The following is a 23,929-nucleotide window of genomic DNA, read 5'->3' as shown; positions in this document are numbered from 1 at the left end:
GGCAAGAATACTGGAATGGATGGCCATGCATTCCTCCAAAGGATCTTCCAAACCAGGGATCGAACCAGGTCTCCCACATCACAGGCGGACTTTTTTTTTTACACCATCCGAGCCACAGGGGAATGAGCTGGGGTGGGAGGCCTAGCCCTTCTCCAGGGGAGCTTCCTGACACAGGAATCGAACCCAGGGTCTCTTGCATCGCAGGCGGATTCTTTACCAGCTGAGCCAGCAGGGAAGCTTCAATGTCCACGGCAGTATTTCAGTCATGAAAACATGTAGTCAGTCAAGAGGGGGACGATTTGGGGGGAAAGAAAGAACGGGACATTTGCATATTGCTAAGCCTTTAATAAACTGTGGAAAATTCTGAAAGAGATGGGAATACCAGACCACCTGACCTGCCTCTTGAGAAATCTGTATGCAGGTCAGGCAGCGACAGTTAGAACTGGACATGGAGCAACAGACTGGTTCCAAATAGGAAAAGGAGTACGTCAAGGCTGTATATTGTCACCCTGCTTATTTAACTTATATGCAGAGTACATCATGAGAAATGCTGGGCTGGAAGAAGCACAAGCTGGAATCAAGATTGCCAGGAGAAATATCAATAACCTCAGATATGCAGATGACACCACCCTTATGGCAGAAAGTGAAGAGGAACTAAAAAGCTTCTTGATGAAAGTGAAAGAGGAGAGGGGAAAAGTTGGCTTAAAGCTCAACATTCAGAAAACTAAGATCATGGCATCTGGGCCCATCACCTCATGGGAAATAGATGGGGAAACAGTGGAAACAGTGTCAGACTTTATTTTTCTGGGCTCCGAACTCAGTGCAGATGGTGATTTCAGCCATGAAATTAAAAGATACTTACTCCTTGGAAGGAAAGTTATGACCACCTAGACAGCATATTAGAAAGCAGAGACATTACTTTGCCAACAAAGGTCCATCTGATCAAGGCTATGGTTTTTCCAGTGGTCAGGTATGGGTGTGAGAGTTGGACTGTGAAGAAAGCTGAGCATAGAAGAATTGATGCTTTTGAACTATGTTGTTGGAGAAGACTCTTGAGAGTCCCTTGGACTGCAAGGAGATCCAACCAGTCCATCCTAAAGGAGATCAGTCCTGGGTGTTCATTGGAAGGACTGATGTAGAAGCTGAAACTCCAGTACTTTGGCCAATTCATGCGAAGAGTTGACTCATTGGAAAAGACCCTGATGCTGGGAGGGATCCGGGGCAGGAGGAGGAGGGGATGACAGAGGATGAGATGGCTGGATGGCATCACCGACTCGATGGGCATGAGTTTGAGTAAACTCTGGGAGTTGGTGATGGACAGGGAGGCCTGGCGTGCTGTGATACATGGGGTTGCAAAGAGTCGGACACGACTGAGCGACTGAACTGAACTGAAGCCTTTAATGTTCACTCAGTTTGTGAGAGGACAATAACTATATTTCTGAGCACACATGATGCCTCCTTGGATTAGTTGTTGTATTTTAATTTATTATTTTGTCTCTATGCCTGAGATTTTCTCCTCGAATTTCTGTGGCAGTTGCTCCGTATCACCACTAGATGGTGGTCGATGACAAGAAATAAGGCCTTTAGCCGCGTCACCAGCAAGACCGCTATCCTCTATTTTACCACGAGGTGGTGGTGGAGGATAAGAAATAAAGCCCTTAGGTTGGTCTTCAAGAAGGTTACTCCTTCCAGGTGTCTGTTGCTAGCAAGGTTAAATTAAGAAGCCCCACAAGCAAGACACTTCAGCGTCACCATCACAGTTTTCCATATCATCCGACTCTTAACAGTTTTTCTTGAAATAGGCACACTTTATTCATTTTCTCATTTTATTTTAATTATAGTTGATTTCTTACAATGTTGTGTTAATTTCTGCTATATAGCAAAGTGATTGAGATATACACATATATACATTCTTTTTAAAAATATTCCTTTCCTTTGTGGTTTATCACAGGGTTTTGAACAAAATCTGAGCTTTCCAGCAGGATCTGGTTAATCCATTCTAGATGTAAAAGCTTACACCTGCTAACCCCAAACTCCCTCTCATTTCTCCCCCACTCCTTCCCCCCTGGCAACCGCAAGTCTATTTCCTATGTCTGTGATTCCCTTTCGTAGATAGGTTCGTTTGTGTCATATTTTATTTATTTTTTATTTATTTTTATGAGTTGGAGGCTAATTACTTTACAATATTGTAATGGTTTTTGCCACACACTGACATGAATCAGCCATGGATTGACTGTGCCATATTTTAGATTCCACATGTAAGTGATCTTACATGGTGTTTCTCCTCTTTCTGACTTACCTGGTACAATCATCTCTAGTTGCCTTAAAAACAAATTTTAAAAAGTACATCCATTTCAATAGAAAACTGCAGCAGCTGTGATAAAGACAAGATGATAGTAAGACAGGAAAAACAGAGAGAGGGAAAAGTGGGGGGGAGGAGTCTCTAGTTAGAACACTAACCCTATCAGAGTGCCACCCTTGTCATCTCCCTCACGCTTAATTCCCTCCATCAAAGCCTCAGCTCCAAAGACAACCACCTGGCAACTAGAGTTTCAACATTTAGGAGGAGTGGAAAATGACGCAGTTGAGACCCCAGCATTTACAGACATCTGTGACTCTTGATTTATTTATTTCTAATTGGGGGATGACTGCTTACAGTGTTGCATCAGTGTGCGGGCTCCAACGAGGTGAACCACCTACCCGTGTACAAACAGCCCCTCGCTCTCACCCACCCCGCTAGGGCCGCGGGGAGCACCAGGTTGAGGCGCCCCTGCTGCGTAACAACTTCCCACTGGTATCTGTTCCACGCGTGGTAACGTACACCTTTCATTCTACTCTCTCAACTCTCCCCTGCTGCCTCAGACGGTAGAGAATCTGCCTGCAATGCGGGACACCCAGGTTCAATCCCTGGGTCAGGATAGAACCCCGGGAGAAGGGAAGGACAACCCACTCCAGTGTTCTTGCCTGGAGCATCCCATGGACAGAGGAGCCTGGCTGCTACAGTCTCTGGGGTCACAAAGAATCAAAGACAACAGAGTAACTATCTTTCTCTCAATTCATGTGACTACTGATGTTTGTTATTACTTCGTAAGATTTCGCTCGCTCTCTCTCTCTTTTTCAGAAAAGAACCCTAGATACTCCAATGGAAGGCTTGACAATGAATATAAACAGAGTTCTCAAAAGAACTACAAAAGGGAGAGGCGGGAATTGTCCAGTGGTTCAGAGGTCAAGACTCTGCTCTCCCAGCACAGGGATGAGTGCCATCCCTGGTCAGGGAACTAAGATCCCACAAGCTGCAAAGCGTGACCCAAGAAAGGAAAAGAGAAAACAAAGCTGTGGAGACACAGAGAGTGATGGGACAAAGATGCGGGTGAAGAGAAAATGAAGGAAGAACACATCGACTTTGGAAGTTCTGTTGACATGCATGTAGGCAAACACGACAGGTGAAAATCTTGTTGATAATTAAGTGAGCCTGAACATTAATTTTACATATAAACACTAGGCAGTGTTGCTTGTTGCCTGTTTTAATTTATGCTGAAACTCCTAAGCAGCGTGATGACCAGGATGTAAGGGAATATTGTTTTAGTTGAGATTTTGCCAAGTGGGGAACGTCAGCTCCAAAATCATAGTACCCCCAAGCAATCCATTCAGGCCATCTGAGTTGTCAGTACATGTAGCAAGTGGGTGGCTGTGTTCAGGTGAATCAACGGGCGCGCAGGTAATGTGGGTACTTGTGTTTCATTGTTGTGGTTCAGTCGCTAAGTCGGGTCCGACCCTTTGCGAGCCCATGGACTGCAGCACACGAGGTGTCTCTGTTCTCCACTATCTCCCTCGTTTCTTCAGATTCATGTCCATTGAGTCGGTGATGCCATCCAACCATCTCACCCTCTGTCGCCTCCTTCTCCTTCTGCCCTCAATCTTTCCCAGCATCACAGTCTTTTCCGATGAGTCAGCTCTTCACATCAGGTGGCCAAAGTATTGGAGCTTGTGTTGGACAAGCTCTCCAAATTAGAGATCCTGGTGTATAAGGTCTAGGAGCATTACCTTGGGAAGTTTCTGCTCTAAAGCATCTAAATTTCTTTTTCTTCTTTAAGAAAAAAATTTTTCTGTCCCTTCCATTGATTGTCTCATTCCTGTGCTGAGTCACTCTCCTGTCCGACTCTTTCTGACCCCAGGGATCCTCTGTCAGTGGAATTTTCCAGGCAACAATACTGGAATGGATGGCCATGCATTCCTCCAAAGGATCTTCCCAAACCAGGGATCGAACCAGGTCTCCCACATTACAGGCGGATGTTTTTTTTAACCATCCGAGCCACAGGGGAGCCCAGGAATACTGGGGTGGGAGGCCTAGCCCTTCTCCAGGGGAGCTTCCTGACACAGGAATCGAACCCGGGGTCTCCTGCATCGCAGGCGGATTCTTTACCAGCTGAGCCAGCAGGGAAGCTTCATTGTCCACGGCAGTATTTCAGTCATGAAAACATGTAGTCAGTCAAGAGGGGGACGATTTGGGGGGAAAGAAAGAATGGGACATTTGCATATTGCTAAGCCTTTAATAAACTGTGGAAAATTCTGAAAGAGATGGGAATACCAGACCACCTGATCTGCCTCTTGAGAAACCTTCATGCAGGTCAGGCAGCGACAGTTAGAACTGAACATGGAGCAACAGACTGGTTCCAAATGGGAAAAGGAGTACATCAAGGCTGTATATTGTCACTCTGCTTATTTAACTTATATGCAGAGTACATCATGAGAAATGCTGGCTTGGAAGAAGCACAAGCTGGAATCAAGATTGCCAGGAGAAATATCAATAACCTCAGATATGCAGATGACACCACCCTTGTGACAGAAAGGGAAGAGGAACTAAAAAGCCTCTTGATGAAAGTGAAAGAGGAGAGTGAAAAAGTTGGCTTAAAGCTTAACATTCAGAAAACTAAGATCATGGCATCTGGTCCCATCACCTCATGGGAAATAGATGGGAAACAGTGGAAACAGTGTCAGACTTCATTTTTCTAGGCTCCAAACTCACTGCAGATGGTGACTGCAGCCATGAAATTAAAAGACGCTTACTCCTTGGAAGGAAAGTTATGACCAACCTAGATATCATATTAAAAAGCAGAGACATTACTTTGCCAGCAAAGGTCCATCTGATCAAGGCTATGGTTTTTCCAGTGGTCAGGTATGGATGTGAGAGTTGGACTGTGAAGAAAGCTGAGTGCCGAAACATGGATGCTTCTGAACTGTGGTGTTGGAGAAGACTCTGGAGAGTCCCTTGGACTGCAAGGAGATCCAACCAGTCCACCCTAGAGGTGATCAGTCCTGGGTGTTCATTGGAAGGACTGATGCTGAAGCTGAAACTCCAATACTTTGGCCACCTCATGAGAAGAGCTGACTCATTGGAAAAGACCCTGATGCTGGGAGGGATCGGGGGCAGGAGGAGAAGGGGACGACAGAGGATGAGATGCTGGATGGCATCACCGACTCGACGGACATGAGTTTGAGTAAACTCCAGGAGTTGGTGATGGACAGGGAGGCCTGGCATACTGCGATTCGTGGGATCGCAAAGAGTCGGAAGCGACTGAACTGAAGCCTTTAATGTTCATGCAGCTTGTGAGAGGACAATAACTACATTTCTGAGCACACATGATGCCTCCTTGGATTATTTGTTGTATTTTAATATATTATTTTGTATTTATACGTGTGATTTTGTCCTCGAATTCCTGTGACAGTTGCTATATATTGCCACTTGATGGTGGTTGATGACAAGAAATAATGCCTTTTACGGTGTTTCCAGCAAGACCGCTATCCTCTATTTTACCACGAGGTGGTGGTGGAGGATAAGAAATAAAGCCCTTAGGTTTGTTTTCAAGGTTACTCTCTCCGTCCAGGTGTCTGTTGCTAGCAGGGTTAAATTAAGAAGCCCCACAAGCAACACACTTCAGTGTCACCATCACAGTTTTCCATATCATCCGACTCTTAACAGTTTTTCTTGAAATAGGCACACTTTATTCATTTTCTCATTTTATTTTAATTATAGTTGATTTCTTACAATGTTGTGTTAATTTCTGCTATATAGCAAAGTGATTGAGATATACACATATATACATTCTTTTTAAAAATATTCCTTTCCTTTGTGGTTTATCACAGGGTTTTGAACAAAATCTGAGCTTTCCAGTAGGATCTTGTTAATCCATTCTAGATGTAAAAGCTTACACCTGCTAACCTCAAACTCCTTCTCATTTCTCCCCCAACCCCTTCCCCCCTGGCAACCGCAAGTCTATTTCCTATGTCCGTGATTCCCTTTCGTAGATAGGTTCGTTTGTGTCATATTTTATTTATATATTTGTTTTTATGAGTTGGAGGCTAATTACTTTACAATATTGTAATGGTTTCTGCCACACATTGACATGAATCAGCCCTGGATTGACTGTGCCATATTTTAGATTCCACATGTAAGTGATCTTACATGGTGTTTCTCCTCTTTCTGACTTACCTGGTACAATCATCTCTAGTTGCCTTAAAAACAAATTTTAAAAATACATCCATTTCAATAGAAAACTGCAGCAGCTGTGATAAACACAAGATGATAGTAAGACAGGAAAAACAGAGAGAGGGAAAAGTGGGGGGGAGGAGTCTCTAGTTAGAACACTAACCCTATCAGAGCGCCACCCTTGTCATCTCCCTCACGCTTAATTCCCTCCATCGAAGCCTCAGCTCCAAAGACAATCACCTGGCAACTAGAGTTTCAACATTTAGGAGGAGTGGAAAATGACGCAGTTGAGACCCCAGCATTTACCGACATCTGTGACTCTTGATTTGTTCATTTATTTCTAATTGGGGGATGACTGCTTACAGCGTTGCATCAGTGTGCGGGCTCCAACGAGGTGAACCACCTACCCGTGTACAAACAGCCCCTCGCTCTCACCCGCCCCACTAGGGCCGCGGGGAGCACCAGGTTGAGGCGCCCCTGCTGGGTAACAACTTCCCACTGGTATCTGTTCCACGCGTGGTAACGTACACCTTTCATTCTACTCTCTCAACTCTCCCCTGCTGCCTCAGACGGTAGAGAATCTGCCTGCAATGCAGGACACCCAGGTTCGATCCCTGGGTCAGGATAGGTCCCCGGGAGAAGGGAAGGACAACCCACTCCAGTGTTCTTGCCTGGAGCATCCCATGGACAGAGGAGCCTGGCTGCTACAGTCTCTGGGGTCACAAAGAATCAAAGACAACAGAGTAACTATCTTTCTCTCAATTCATGTGACTACTGATGTTTGTTATTACTTCTTAAAGATTTCGCCCTCTCTCTCTCTTTCAGAAAAGAACCCTAGATACTCCAATGGAAGACTTGACAATGAATATAAACAGACTTCTCAAAAGAACTACAAAAGGGAGAGGCGGGAATTGTCCAGCGGTTCAGAGGTCAAGACTCTGCTCTCCCAGCACAGGGATGAGTGCCATCCCTGGTCAGGGAACTAAGATCCCACAAGCTGCAAAGCGTGACCCAAGAAAGGAAAAGAGAAAACAAAGCTGTGGAGACACAGAGAGTGATGGGACAAAGACGCGGGTGAAGAGAAAATGAAGGAAGAACACATCGACTTTGGAAGTTCTGTTGGACATGCATGTAGGTAAACATGACAGGTGAAAATCTTGTTGATAATTAACTGAGCCTGAACATTAATTTTACATATAAACACTAGGCAGTGTTGCTTGTTGCCTGTTTTAATTTATGCTGAAACTCCTAAGCAGCGTGATGACCAGGATGTAAGGGAATATTTAGTTGAGATTTTGCCAAGTGGGGAACGTCAGCTCCAAAATCATAGTACCCCCAAGCAAGACCATTCAGGCGATCTGAGTTGTCAGTACATGTAGCAAGTGGGTTGTTGTGTTCAGGTGAATCAACAGGTATACAGATAATTTGGGTACTTGTATTTTATTGCTGTTGTTCAGTCGCTAAGTCGGGTCCGACCCTTTGTGAGCCCATGGACTGCAGCACACGAGGTGTCTCTGTTCTCCACTATCTCCCTCGTTTCTTCAGATTCATGTCCATTGAGTTGGTGATGCCATCCAACCATCTCACCCTCTGTCGCCTCCTTCTCCTTCTGCCCTCAATCTTTCCCAGCATCACAGTCTTTTCCGATGAGTCAGCTCTTCACATCAGGTGGCCAAAGTATTGGAGCTTGTGTTGGACAAGCTCTCCAAATTAGAGATCCTGGTGTATAAGGTCTAGGAGCGTTACCTTGAGAAGTTCCTGCTCTAAACCATCTAAATTTCTTTTTCTTCTTTAAGAAAAAATTTTTCTGTCCCTCCCATTGATTGTCTCGTTCCTGTGCTGAGTCACTCTCCTGTCCGACTCTTTCTGACCCCAGGGCTCCTCTCTCAGTGGAATTTTCCAGGCAAGAATACTGGAATGGATGGCCATGCATTCCTCCAAAGGATCTTCCCAAACCAGGGATCGAACCAGGTCTCCCACATCACAGGCGGATGTTTTTTTTAACCATCCGAGCCACAGGGGAGCCCAGGAATACTGGGGTGGGAGGCCTAGCCCTTCTCCAGGGGAGCTTCCTGACACAGGAATCGAACCCGGGGTCTCTGGCATCGCAGGCGGATTCTTTACCAGCTGAGCCAGCAGGGAAGCTTCATTGTCCACAGCAGTATTTCAGTCATGAAAACATGTAGTCAGTCAAGAGGGGGATGATTTGGGAGGAAAGAAAGAATGGGACATTTGCATATTGCTAAGCCTTCAATAAACTGTGGAAAATTCTGAAAGAGATGGGAATACCAGACCACCTGACCTGCCTCTTGAGAAACCTGTATGCAGGTCAGGCAGCGACAGTTACAACTGAACATGGAACAACAGACTGGTTCCAAATAGGAAAAGGAGTACGTCAAGGCTGTATATTGTCACCCTGCTTATTTAACTTATATGCAGAGTACATCATGAGAAATGCTGGGCTGGAAGAAGCAGAGCTGGAATCAAGATTGCCGGGAGAAATATCAATAACCTCAGATATGCAGATGACACCACCCTTGTGACAGAAAGTGAAGAAGAAATAAAAAGCCTCTTGATGAAAGTGAAAGAGGAGAATGAAAAAGTTGGCTTAAATCTTAACATTCAGAAAACTAAGATCATGGCATCTGGGCCCATCACCTCATGGGAAATAGATGGGGAAACAGTGGAAACAGTGTCAGACTTCATTTTTCTGGGCTCCAAACTCACTGCAGATGGTGACTGCAGCCATGAAATTAAAAGACGCTTACTCCTTGGAAGGAAAGTTATGACCAACCTAGATATCATATTAAAAAGCAGAGACATTACTTTGCCAGCAAAGGTCCATCTGATCAAGGCTATGGTTTTTCCAGTGGTCAGGTATGGATGTGAGAGTTGGACTGTGAAGAAAGCTGAGGGCCAAAGAATTGATGCTTTTGAACTGTGGTGTTGGAGAAGATTCTGGAGAGTCCGTTGGACAGTAAGGAGATCCAACCAGTCCATCCTGAAGGAGATAAGTCCTGTGTGTTCATTGGAAGGACTGATGCTGAAGCTGAAACTCCAGTACTTTGGCCACCTCATACGAAGAGTTGACTCATTGGAAAAGACCCTGATGCTGGGAGGGATTGGGGGCAGGAGGAGAAGGGGATGACAGAGGATGAGATGCTGGATGGCATCACCGACTCGATGGACATGACTTTGAGTAAACTCCAGGAGTTGGTGATGGACAGGGAGGCCTGGCGTACTGCGATTCGTGGGATCGCAAAAGAGTCGGAAGCGACTGAACTGAAGCCTTTAATGTTCATGCAGCTTGTGAGAGGACAATAACTACATTTCTGAGCACACATGATGCCTCCTTGGATTATTTGTTGTATTTTAATATATTATTTTGTCTTTATGCGTGTGATTTTGTCCTCAAATTCCTGTGACAGTTGCTATATATTGCCACTTGATGGTGGTTGATGACAAGAAATAATGCCTTTTACGGTGTTTCCAGCAAGACCGCTATCCTCTATTTTACCACGAGGTGATGGTGGAGGATAAGAAATAAAGCCCTTAGGTTTGTTTTCAAGGTTACTCTCTCCGTCCAGGTGTCTGTTGTTAGCAGCGTTAAATTAAGACGCCCCACAAGCGACACACTTCAGCGTCACCATCACAGTTTTCCATAGCATCCAACTCTTAACAGTTTTTCTTGAAATAGGCACACTTTATTCATTTTCTCATTTTATTTTAATTATAGTTGATTTCTTACAATGTTGTGTTAATTTCTGCTATATAGCAAAGTGATTGAGATATACACATATATACATTCTTTTTAAAAATATTCCTTTCCTTTGTGGTTTATCACAGTGTTTTGAACAAAATCTGAGCTTTCCAGTAGGATCTGGTTAATCCATTCTAGATGTAAAAGCTTACACCTGCTAACCTCAAACTCCCTCTCATTTCTCCCCCAACCCCTTCCCCCTTGGCAACCGCAAGTCCATTTTCTATGTCCGTGATTCCCTTTCGTAGATAGGTTCGTTTGTGTCATATTTTATTTATATATGTGTTTTTATTAGTTGGAGGCTAATTACTTTACAATATTGTAATGGTTTCTGCCACACATTGACATGAATCAGCCATGGATTGACTGTGCCCTATTTTAGATTCCACATGTCAGTGATCTTACATGGTGTTTCTCCTCTTTCTGACTTACCTGGTACAATCATCTCTAGTTGCCTTAAAAACAAATTTTAAAAAGTACATCCATTTCAATAGAAAACTGCAGCAGCTGTGATAAAGACAAGATGATAGCAAGACAGGAAAAACAGAGAGAGGGAAAAGTGGGGGGGAGGAGTCTCTAGTTAGAACACTAACCCTATCAGAGCGCCACCCTTGTCATCTCCCTCACGCTTAATTCCCTCCATCAAAGCCTCAGCTCCAAAGACAACCACCTGGCAACTAGAGTTTCAAAATTTAGGAGGAGTGGAAAATGACGCAGTTGAGACCCCAGCATTTACAGACATCTGTGACTCTTGATTTGTTCATTTATTTCTAATTGGGGGATGACTGCTTACAGCGTTGCATCAGTGTGCGGGGTACAACGAGGTGAACCACCTACCCATGTACAAACAGCCCCTCGCTCTCACCCGCCCCACTAGGGCCGCGGGGAGCACCAGGTTGAGGCGCCCCTGCTGGGTAACAACTTCCCACTGGTATCTGTTCCACGCGTGGTAACGTACACCTTTCATTCTACTCTCTCAACTCTCCCCTGCTGCCTCAGACGGTAGAGAATCTGCCTGCAATGCAGGACACCCAGGTTCGATCCCTGGGTCAGGATAGGTCCCCGGGAGAAGGGAAGGACAACCCACTCCAGTGTTCTTGCCTGGAGCATCCCATGGACAGAGGAGCCTGGCTGCTACAGTCTCTGGGGTCACAAAGAATCAAAGACAACAGAGTAACTATCTTTCTCTCAATTCATGTGACTACTGATGTTTGTTATTACTTTGTAAAGATTTCTCTCTCTCTCTCTCTCTCTCTCTCTTTCAGAAAAGAACACTAAATACTCCAATGGAAGACTTGACAATGAATATAAACAGACTTCTCAAAAGAACTACAAAAGGGAGAGGCGGGAATTCTCCAGCGGTTCAGAGGTCAAGACTCTGCTCTCCCAGCACAGGGATGAGTGCCATCCCTGGTCAGGGAACTAAGATTCCCCAAGCTGCAAAGCGTGACCCAAGAAAGGAAAAGAGGAAAAAAAGCTGTGGAGACAGAGAGAGTGATGGGACAAAGATGCGGGTGAAGAGAAAATGAAGGAAGAACACATCGACTTTGGAAGTTCTGTTGGACATGCATGTAGGTAAACATGACAGGTGAAAATCTTGTTGATAATTAAGTGAGCCTGAACATTAATTTTACATATAAACACTAGGCAGTGTTGCTAGTTGCCTGTTTTAATTTATGCTGAAACTCCTAAGCAGCGTGATGACCAGGATGTAAGGGAATATTTAGTTGAGATTTTGCCAAGTGGGGAACGTCAGCTCCAAAATCATAGTACCCCCAAGCAAGGCCATTCAGGCGATCTGAGTTGTCAGTACATGTAGCAAGTGGGTTGTTGTGTTCAGGTGAATCAACAGGTATACAGATAATTTGGGTACTTGTATTTTATTGCTGTTGTTCAGTCGCTAAGTCGGGTCCGACCCTTTGTGAGCCCATGGACTGCAGCACGCGAGGTGTCTCTGTTCTCCACTATCTCCCTCGTTTCTTCAGATTCATGTCCATTGAGTCGGTGATGCCATCCAACCATCTCACCCTCTGTCGCCTCCTTCTCCTTCTGCCCTCAATCTTTCCCAGCATCACAGTCTTTTCCGATGAGTCAGCTCTTCACATCAGGTGGCCAAAGTATTGGAGCTTGTGTTGGACAAGCTCTCCAAATTAGAGATCCTGGTGTCTAAGGTCTAGGAGCGTTACCTTGAGAAGTTCCTGCTCTAAACCATCTAAATTTCTTCTTCTTCTTTAAGAAAAAATTTTTCTGTCCCTTCCATTGATTGTCTCGTTCCTGTGCTGAGTCACTCTCCTGTCCGACTCTTTCTGACCCCAGGGCTCCTCTCTCAGTGGAATTTTCCAGGCAAGAATACTGGAATGGATGGCCATGCATTCCTCCAAAGGATCCTCCGAAACCAGGCATCGAACCAGGTCTCCCACATCACAGGTCGATGTTTTTTTTAACCATCCGAGCCACAGGGGAGCCCAGGAATACTGGGGTGGGAGGCCTAGCCCTTCTCCAGGGGAGCTTCCTGACACAGGAATCGAACCCGGGGTCTCTGGCATCGCAGGCGGATTCCTTACCAGCTGAGCCAGCAGGGAAGCTTCATTGTCCACGGCAGTATTTCAATCATGAAAACATGTAGTCAGTCAAGAGGGGGACGATTTGGGGGGAAAGAAAGAATGGGACATTGCATATTGCTAAGCCTTCAATAAACTGTGGAAAATTCTGAAAGAGATGGGAATACCAGACCACCTGACCTGCCTCTTGAGAAACCTGCATGCAGGTCAGGAAGCAACAGTTAGAACTGGACATGGAACAATAGACTGGTTCCAAATAGGAAAAGGAGTACGTCAAGGCTGTATATTGTCACCCTGCTTATTTAACTTATATGCAGAGTACATCATGAGAAATGCTGGCTTGGAGGAAGCACAAGCTGGAATCAAGATTGCCAGGAGAAATATCAATAACCTCAGATATGCAGATGACACCACCCTTATGGCAGAGAGTGAAGAAGAACTAAAAAGCCTCTTGGTGAAAGTGAAAGAGGAGAGTGAAAAAGTTGGCTTAAAGCCTAACATTCAGAAAACTAAGATCATGGCATCTGGGCCCATCACCTCATGGGAAGTAGATGGGAAAACAGTGGAAACAATGTCAGACTTTATTTTTCTGGGCTCCAAAAATCACTGCAGATGGTGATTGCAGCCATGAAATTAAAAGATGCTTACTCCTTGGAAGGAAAGTTATGACCAACCTAGATAGCATATTAAAAAGCAGCCACATTACTTTGCCAACAAAGGTCCATCTGATCAAGGCTATGATTTTTCCAGTGGTCATGTATGGATGTGAGAGTTGGACTGTGAAGAAAGCTGAGCGCCGATAAATTGATGCTTTTGAACTGTGGTGTTAAAGAAGACTCTTGAGAATCCCTTGGACTGCAAGGAGATCCAACCAGTCCATCCTAAAGGAGATCAGTCCTGGGTTTTCATTGGAAGGACTGGTGCTGAAGCTGAAACTCCAATACATTGGCCACCTCATGCGAAGAGCTGACTTATTGGAAAAGACCCTGATGCTGGGAGGGGTTGGGGGCAGGAGGAGAAGGGGACGACAGAGGATGAGATGGCTGGATGGCATCACTGACTCGATGGGCATGAGTTTGAGTAAACTCCGGGAGTTGGTGATGGACAGGGAGGCCTGGCGTGCTGTGATTCATGGGGTCGCAAAGAGTCGGACACGACTGAGCGACTGAAGTGAACTGAACTGAACTGAAGCCTTTAATGTTCATGCAGTTTGTGAGAGGACAACAACTACATTTCTGAGCACACATGATGCCTCCTTGGATTATTTGTTGTATTTTAATTTATTATTTTGTCTTTATGTGTGTGATTTTGTCTGCGAATTCCTGTGTCAGTTGCTACATATTACCACTAGATGGTGGTTGATGACAAGAAATAACGCCTTTTGCGGCTTCTCCAGCAAGACCGCTATCCTCTATTTTACCACGAGGTGGTGGTGGAGGATAAGAAATAAAGCCCTTAGGTTTGTCTTCAAGAAGGTTACTCTCTCCTTCCAGGTGTCTGTGGCTAGCAGGCTTAAATTAAGAAGCCCCACAAGTGAGACACTTCAGCGTCACCATCACAGTTTTCCATATTATCCGACTCTTAACAGTTTTTCTTAAAATAGGCACACTTTGTTCATTTTCTTATTTTATTTTATTTATAGTTGATGTGTTAACAACATTGTGTTAATTTCTGCATATAGCAAAGTGATTGAGATATACACATATATGCATTTTTTTTTTAAAGTATTCCTTTCCATGATGGTTTGTCACAGGGTTTTGAACAAAATCTGTGCTTTCCAGCAGGATCTGGTTAATCCATTCTAGATGTAAAAGCTTACACCTGCTAACCCCAAACTCCCTCTCATTTCTCCCCCAACCCCTTCCCCCCTGGCAACCGCAAGTCTATTTTCTATGTCCGTGATTCCATTTCGCAGATAGGTTCGTTTCTGTCATATTTTATTATTTATTTGTTTTTATTAGTTGGAGGCTAATTACTTTACAATATTGTAATGGTTTTTGCCACACATTGACATGAATCAGCCATGGATTGACTGTGCCATATTTTAGATTCCACATGTAAGTGATCTTACATGGTGTTTCTCCTCTTTCTGACTTACCTGGTACAATCATCTCTAGTTGCCTTAAAAACAAATTTTAAAAAGTACATCCATTTCAATAAAAGGCTGCAGCAGCGGTGATAAAGACAAGATGATAGTAAGACAGGAAAAACAGAGAGAGGGAAAAGTGGGGGGGAGGAGTCTCTAGTTAGAACACTAACCCTATCAGAGCGCCACCCTTGTCATCTCCCTCACGCTTAATTCCCTCCATCAAAGCCTCAGCTCCAAAGACAACCACCTGGCAACTAGAGTTTCAACATTTAGGAGGAGTGGAAAATGACGCAGTTGAGACCCCAGCATTTACGGACATCTGTGACTCTTGATTTGTTTATTTATTTCTAATTGGAGGATGGTTGCTTTACAGTGTTGTATCAATGTGCGCGGTCCAACGAGGTGAACCAGTTACACGTGTACAAACAGCCCCTCGCTCTCACCCGCCCCGCTGGGGCATCAGGGAACACCAGCTGAGCGCCATGACCCTTGGCTTGTGGGATCTTAGCTTCCTAACTGTGGATTGAGCTTGGGCCCCAGCAGTGAAAGTTCTGAGTCCTAACCACCTGACCAGCAGGGAATTCCCCAGCATTAGCTAGGAGTCTCATCTCAGTATGGTTCACAGAGACGTATAAACTAAAATACCTGTTATAAAAAGTGAGCCCTGGGTTAGATAAAGTCAAGAAGAACTTAGCCAGGAGAAAGAAAACTGTGACTTTCAAATGGACATTTTGGAAGATGCAGGGAGCTATGAGACTGAAGTCAGTGGTTAAAGAGAGAAAAGGAACTAATGAATTTGCAAGATATTATGATGAAGGGAAGGAGAAGAAAAGGAGGTATCTAAGGAGAAGAATTCTTTCTCTTTTTTTAATTAATTTTATTGGTGTATAGCTGCTTTATGACGTTGTGTTAGTTTCTGTTGTTCAGTTGCTAAGTCATGACTCTTTGCAACCCCATGGACTACAATACTCCAGGCCTCCCTGTCCATCACTAACTCCCAGAGTTTGCTCAAACTCATGTGCATTGAGTCAGTGATGCCATCCAAGCATCTCATTCTCTGTCATCCCCTTCTCTTCTTGCCTTCAATCTTTCCCAGCATCAAGGTCTTTTCCAGTGAGTCAGTTCTTCGAATCAGGTGACCAAAGTACTGGAGCTTCAGCTTCAGCATCAGCCCTTCCAATGATTATTCAGAGTTGATTTTCTTTAGGATGCACTGGTTTGATCTCCTTGCAGTCCAAGGGACTCTCAAGAATCTTCTCTAGCACACTTCAAAAGCTTGTACACACCTCTTCTTACTGAATGTGAAATTGTGTGAAATGCTTAGTTTCCTGATTACTAGGCTATGATGTGCCTCTTCCACAAAATGTGACCTCCCCGGTTGGATTCCTGGGTTGGGAAGATCCTCTGCAGAAAGGATAGTCTACCCACTCCCGAATTCTTGGGCTTCCCTTGTGGCTCAGCTGATAAAGAATCCTCCCAAAATGCGGGAGTCCTGGGTTTGATCCCTGGTTGGGAAGATCTCCTGGAGAAGGGAAAGGCTACCCACTCCAGTATTCTGGCCTGGAGAATCAGACACGACTGAGCGACTTTCGCTGAGGGAGAGGAGTTTGCTGTCTCGTCCCCGAGGTATCTCCAGCACCTGAAACAGTGCCTGCTGTGTGGTGAGCAGCCAACAGCTGTTTTCCCAACGGAGGAATGAAAGTTTCTTGCTAAGATGGGTTGGGTGAAAGCCAGAGTTCATAGAAAATTTACAACTATACTTTAAAACAGTAAAGGTGATGGGATTACATGCAATGTATTTATATACATGTCTATTCATCTTAATTGTATTTTTTTATTTTTATTTTTAGTTCTACCAGTTTATTGCTACCAACCCATCTCCCTCCACCCTCGCGCACACATGCTCAGTCATGTAATCCCATGGACTTCAGCCCGCCAGACTCCTCTGTCTGTGGATTTTTCCAGGCAAGAATACTGGAGTGGGTTGCCATTTCCTTCTCCTTTTATTTTTTTTTTAATTTTTATAGCATCAGGGCATTTGGGATCTTTGTCCCTGACCAGGGATTGAATTTGCATCCTCTGCATTAGCAGCACAGAGCCTTCACCACTGGACCACCAGGGAAGACCCTTAAGTTTAATTTTTATAAATAACATTTATCACATACAACTTAAAAATCTCTAGTCAGAATAAGCATTTTTTAAAAAAAACAGAATAAGCATTTAAACCAGGGTTGCTATCCATTATCTTCTCTGACAGAATTCACATCTGTAAGGCCAAAATTATTTGAATAATAACACTAAGATATTTTATGCCCTTTCAACATTCATTCAACTAACCTAATGTGGGTGATTAGGGAGGGGTGCGCTTGGAATGCTTTTGAGAGTGGATTAATTTACAGGACTGTCAAGGGAGCTGAGTTTAAAACCTGTTATCTTTTTCTCCTAACGACCCTAAGTAATCATTGCCCAGGTGTGACCGAGGACAGCTCTCCAGACTGACTCATGATTCTTCAGGATGAAGCATGGATGGGCAAAGGGCAATTTTTATGTTGGTTTCATTGGGGTTCTGATGCTTCTTTTCTAAAATTGAAATATCAGAGGGGAGTCACCATTCCTGACAGCCTGAAAAGAAATGAGCAAATGAGTGGGGGAAAGAAGGAAAATTAAGAGAGTTTTCTTTTTAAGTTTCTGAAATCTCTCTGTTTCTGTTTTGAGATGTATGTCTCTTCCTGTCTCTATTTCTCTCTCTGAATTTTGATAATTATCTGGTACGAGAGTGGACCATCTCACTCCGTTCCCTTCCTCCGTGTAGACATTTTAATTTATTTGCTTGGCCTGCGCTGGGTCTCCACCGCTGCCTGGGCCTTCTCCAGTTACAGCGAGCGGGGCTACTCTCCGTTGCGGGGCAGGCGCTCCTCTCGGTGCGGAGCCCGGCTCTGCACGTGGGCTCAGAAGTTGCAACAGGCAGGCCCTAGAGCTCGAGCTCAGTGGTGGTGACACACGGGGGTCGTCACGCCTCAATACAGTGGAATCTTCCCCGACCGGGGATCGAACCGGGGCCCTTGTATTGCCAGGTGGTTTCTTTAGCACTGAACCACCAGGGAAGCCTTCTCTCTTTCTGTTTTGATATGTATGGCTCTCTGTCTCTCTCTTTCTCTGAATTTTGCTAATTATCTGGTACACCAGCTCATCACTTTCCCCGTTCCCCTCCTCTGTGTATATTTGACACAGCCAGTTGCATACCCAGAATTTATTCTTCTCCCAACCAATTCTTCCTAATGTGGCATTTATCACTCAGTCCTGTCTGACTCTTTGCAACCCCATGGACTATACAGTCCCTGGAATTCTCCAGGCCAGAATCCTGGAGTGGGCAGACTTTCCTGCTTCCAGGGCATCTTCCCAACCCAGGGATCAAACCCAGGTCTCCCACATTGTGGGCGGATTCTTTACCAGCTGAGCCACAAGGGAAGTCCCAAGACTACTGGAAGGGGTAGCCTACCTCCTCCAGCGGATCTTCCCGACCCAGGAATTGAACCGCGGTCTCCCTCATTGCAGAAGGATTCTTCACCAACTGAGCTATCAGGGAAGCCATTCTTCCTGATAAAATTGTCCCAATTTTCCTTGTAACAACCCTTCTGCCCTCCGGTCCTCCTATTACAATGAATGCTGATTTATCCCCAGTTGCAGGGTAATAATAATTGTTTTAGGATTGACCAGCCCTTGACACAGTGAAATATCAGGTAGTAACTGGTTAAATATCATATCACTGTATCTGTAACTGAAAGTGGGTTCTGGCTGCTCAAAACTCGAAAAGCCAGTAAAGAGGCCAGGTTGATGGAAAGGAAAGTTTGCTTTATTTTGGATGCTGGCAACTGGCGGAGGGGTTGAACTCCCTCTGCCCACCCCCACCCCACCCCCACTGACAATCGGGGGCCAAGAGCATTTATAGACAGAGGGAGAAACAGAAGAAACAGCCAGACTATGCAGAAACAACCAGACTATGCAGAAACAGCACAATCAGCTCAGACAGTCACCTTGAAACTGGTCATTGGTGGTCTGACCAGCGTTGTCTTCATTGCTTTAGGTACAGTTCATCTTCAGTTCCATGGTTCGTTCCCATTTCTTTGAGGCCAGTTCTCAGAATTGTGGCAGCTTGTTGCAAAGAGTCGGACACGACTGAGCGACTGCACGGAACTGAACTGATGTTGTGGCTACAGTCTGGTCATCATGTAGTTAGTTTCTTCCATTCGGTGGGGGTTCCAGTCTCTACAAGACAGCTCACAGGATATGGCTCAGAATATTGTCCACAGCCCTTGAGAAGGAACTAAAAGTCCTTGACTATGCTTATGACTAAACTATTACTATTTGATCTCCTTTGACTATTTTCCTTTGCTTCTGCATTTTCTCACTTCTCTGATTAAACTTATTCTTTGGCTAAAATTTTTCCACAGCCTAAAGGCAGAAGGGAGGAAAGAACCATAGGGTCCTCCTCCACTTCATATGAAGAATAGATAAAAACCCAGACGGGAGAACGCTGGTAAACCGATTTGCCCAATAATCAGTAGTGCTTAGAACAAAGACATCATTAAGGTAAGAAAATGTTGGCATGTAAAAGAGAAAAGTCAGGGACAGGACTGTGAAGTCATTGAATGAAGAGGCTAGATTTTTGTTCCAGTAAAGTACAGAACTGCCCCTTACAAACGGTGAGTTGTATAGATCTGCAAATAACCACTCTAAGGACATGTTTAGAGACCCAATCCTAAGCCTCCTCTTCTCCCTGGCTATAAAACTCAGGTTTAACTGGTTAGTTGACTTCATTCTGCATGACCATGATATGATAAATAAAATTAAATGCCACAGAAAAAGAAACTCAGAACCAGAAATAGAAATTCCCCTTGACTTACCTAAATTCAGCAGCATGACTGGGTAACATTAGTTATCCCCCTTTTAAGCCATCCTTCATCACCCACCCCTCCTAACAGTCCCCTGAAAGAGCTTATGTTCTTTTCTTTTTAACGTTCTTTTTGCTTTTTAAATTTCTTATTTGTTTATCTTTGCCTGGGCTGGGTCTTCATTGCAGTGTGCAGGCTTCTCATTGTGGTGGCTTCTAGAGCACGGACTCAGTTGCTCCACAGCACGTGAGATCTTCCAAGACGGGGGATCGAACCCATGTCCCCTGCACTGGCAGGCAGATTCTTATCCACTGCACCACCAGGAAAATCCAAAAGCTTGTATTCTGAATCTAGGTCTTCTGGAGAACTACCACGCTTCCATGCCAACTTGCACAGTCACGTCCAACTCGTTGTGGCTCCTCTGTCCTTGGGATTTCCCAGGCAAGAATACTGGAGTGGGTTGCCGTGTCCTCCAGGGGATCTTCCCGACCCAGGGACTGAACCCACATCTCCTGCATTTCAGGCGGGTTCTTTACCACTGAGTCATCAGGGAACTGCCATAGCTTTAGCATGTAAGTAGCCCCCCAAAAGTGTCTTTTACCTAAGCCTAAGGAGAACACGGAATGAATATTATTACATAGGGTTTTCCACTACTGATAATACATTCTAGATTAAAGCGTATGTCTGTCCTTTTTTTCTTCAGGTTACATAAGTTTTCCTTGCAAAGAAAGGATGAGTCCTCTAAAGATACACCGCTTTGTTTGCATTTGGAGCAAGGCTAGGCTAACTGAAGAGAGGGAAGCTCTTGTGGAAACAGTGGAAAGAGAGAAGGAAATCAGCCTGGCAGTCATCTCCAACTCTGAAGGATTTATCCGGGTTCTTCAGCTCAGTAACAGTATTACAAGTGTGGGCCTTACACATCGTGGAGAGAGACAAAGCTGTCTGCATTTAACTCTGCAAAACAACAGCTGGTTGTTCACTGACCAATTGTCCTACGGGGATGCCGAACAGTAGAAGGCCTTCCTGGACACGGTCTGTCAAAACAAACCCCAGTCACCCATGAAACACAATCGTGATTGGGGTGTTTTTGGTGGGAGGAAGACACAGAAGGAAATGGACAAAACTCCATCTCACCAAGTCCGTGACAAGCCCCGTGATGGACCCTTTAATACAGAAAAAGCAAATGAAACTCTCTCCCCTCTGAAGATGACTTTGTTCAAGTCAGCAACACTTGCCAGAACAGGACTCTTAGAAAATCAAGGAACAAAGAGGGAAAAAATGCTATCACCTGCTCAAGAGATGAATGAAGGGTCCCTGAAAAAAGTAACCCTGAACTAAGCAAGAAATTGAAGACAGATTCCTTTGAGTATACAGAAAGTAACAAGGATGAACCATTGCATTCAGAAGGTCAAGAAAAACTTAGAAATTCAACATGTGGCTCTACATGCAAGACCATCTCTACTGAAAACGCCAATCTAGCTCAGACTGTTGTTTCAATCCAGGCTCTCTCTTGCAAAACAGGTTTGGAGTTTCCATCGGAACAAATATATAGCCATGACGACCTAAGATGGGATGACCTTGACACTCACCCAGAACAATTCTGGCAAGGGTTCCCCAACCTGAGGAACACTTGTTACATGAATGCAATTTTACAGTCACTGTTTGTGATTCCCTCATTTGCTGATGACTTACTCATGAAGGGCATATCGTGGAAGAAAATTCCCTTTGATGCTTTTACTAGGTGCCTGACCCAGCTGCTTGCTTTAAAAGATATTTCTAACCTGGAGGGCAAGAAAGAGCTGCTTGTCAATATTAAAATTGCTATTTCAGCTGTTGCAGAGACCTTCTCCGGCGACGCGCAGAACAATGCTTAAGAGTTTTTAGGGTCCTGCTTAGCAGCTGAAAAAAGACATGGAAAAATTAAACATTGCTTTGAAGACTGACAGGGAAACTGGGGACAGAAATTCATCTTCGCAGATGTATACAGATAACACTGCCTGCCAGACATTTGTTTGTCCCGTTGTGGCTAACTTTGAGTTTGAATTGAAGCACTCCATTACCTGTAAAGCCTGTGGACAGGTCATTCTCAAGATGAAGCCAAGTCATTATCTTTCTATCAACCCTCCCCAAGAAACAAAACTACAACCGTCCTCTATTCAGAATTCTTTTGATCTTTCCTTTAGGGCAGAAGACCTCGAGTACGGCTGTAACGAATGCACCCACGAGACAGCTGTTGCAATGCACAGATTCAGTAAGCTCCCCAGAGTGCTCATCGTCCATCTGAAACGCTATGGCTTTAACGATGCTTGGTTGCTGGTGAAGGATAACCAACCGGTCGCTATTCCTAAATTTTTAAGCTCATGTTCTCATTGCAGTGAGAGCACCAAGTTACCATTTCCTACTGCCAGTAACAGACCCCCAGGGACTCCAAGATGCTAGAAGTCTCTCCAGAGATGGTTTCTGAGATCCTCGCCCCATCGTCACCTTCGGAGAAGTTGCTCTCAGAATCCAGCGATTCCTTGGCAAAGAATGCTGGACCACCAACATTCCAGAAGATCGTTGAAGGGTCAAGCCAAGAACAGCAGCAGAGAGACCTGGAAAACGGTCCTAAACAGAACATAACAGCTTCAGAAATGGCAGAAAAGGAACTGCCAGCAGCTGACTCAGGGATGGATCAAGAACACACATGTCTTATGATCTGCGAAGATGCAAGTGAACTTACCAGCAGCCCACACCAAGTCTTGGAGAGGCTCAGCTCCAAGAGGTGCCTGAAGACACGGACCTTAAGAAATCTGATTGCCCGTGGACGCCGCTGAGAAAGCATCATTGAAGACTTCCCCGCCTCCACTGCCGTCATGTCTAAATCAGAGTCTCCCAAAGAGCCCGAACAGCTGCGGAAGCTCTTCATCGGAGGACTGAGCTTTGAAACAACCGATGAGAGTCTGAGGAGCCATTCTGAGCGATGGGGAACGCTCACAGACTGTGTGGTAATGAGGGGTCCAGACGCCAAGCGCTCCAGAGGCTTCGGGTTTGTCACATACGCCGCGGTGGAGGAGGTGGATGCGGCCATGAGTGCAAGGCCACACAAGGTGGACGGGAGTTGTGGAACCAAAGAGGGCCGTGTCAAGGGAAGATTCTCAAAGGCCTGGTGCCCACTTCACTGTGAAAAAGATTTTTGTTGGTGGCATTAAAGAAGACACTGAAGAACATCACCTGAGAGATTATTTTGAACAGTGTGGGAAAATTGAAGTGATTGAAATCAGGACTGACCGAGGCAGTGGCAAGAAGAGAGGCTTTGCTTTTGTAACCTTTGATGACCGTGACTCTGTAGACAAGATTGTCATTCAGAAATACCACACTGTGAATGGCCACGGCTGTGAAGTGAGAAAAGCCCTGTCTAAGCAAGAGATGGCTAGTGCTCATCCAGCCAGAGAGGTCGGAGTGGTTCTGGAAACTTTGGTGGCGGTCGTGGAGGTGGGTTGGGTGGGAGTGACAGCTTTGGTTGTGGAGGAAACTTCAGTGGTCGAGGTGGCTTTGGTGGCAGCCGTGGTGGTGGCGGACATGGCGGCAGTGGGGATGGATATAATGGATTTGGTAATGACGGAAGCAATTTTGGAGGTGGCGGAAGCTGCAATGATTTTGGCAATTACAACAATCAATCTTCAAATTTTGGACCCATGAAAGGAGGAAACTTTGGAGGCAGAAGTTCTGGCCCCTATGGTGGTGGAGGCCAGTACTTTGCCAAACCACGAAACCAGGGTGGCTGTGGTGGTTCCAGCAGCAGCAGTAGATATGGCAGTGGCAGAAGGTTTTAATTACTGCCAGGAAACAAAGCTTAGCAGGAGAGGAGAGCCAGAGAAGTGACAGGGAAGCTACAGGTTACAACAGATTTGTGAACTCAGCCAAGCACAGTGGTGGCAGGGCCTAGCTGCTACAAAGAAGACATGTTTTAGACAATACTCATGTGTATGTGTACATCGAGGACTGTACTTGTGACTAATTGTATAACAGGTTATTTTAGTTTCTGTTCTGTGGAAAGTGTAAAGCATTCCAACAAAGGGTTTTAATGTAGATTTTTTTTCTTGCACCCATGCTGTTGATTGCTAAATGTAATAGTCTAATCATGATGCTGAATAAATG

The 23,929-nt window shown here is 44.9% G+C and overlaps 1 pseudogene; it reads left to right on the top strand.

The window, feature by feature from the left end:
- Positions 1–3,187: 3,187 nt before the first annotated feature.
- LOC139029992 (heterogeneous nuclear ribonucleoprotein A1-like) lies at positions 3,188–23,850 on the top strand (annotated as a pseudogene).
- The last annotated feature ends 79 nt before the right edge of the window (positions 23,851–23,929 follow it).

Source organism: Odocoileus virginianus, chromosome 20 (genome assembly GCF_023699985.2).
Source record: "Odocoileus virginianus isolate 20LAN1187 ecotype Illinois chromosome 20, Ovbor_1.2, whole genome shotgun sequence".
Lineage (NCBI taxonomy): Eukaryota > Metazoa > Chordata > Mammalia > Artiodactyla > Cervidae > Odocoileus > Odocoileus virginianus.
This window is presented reverse-complemented; position numbering and strand designations above follow the sequence as displayed.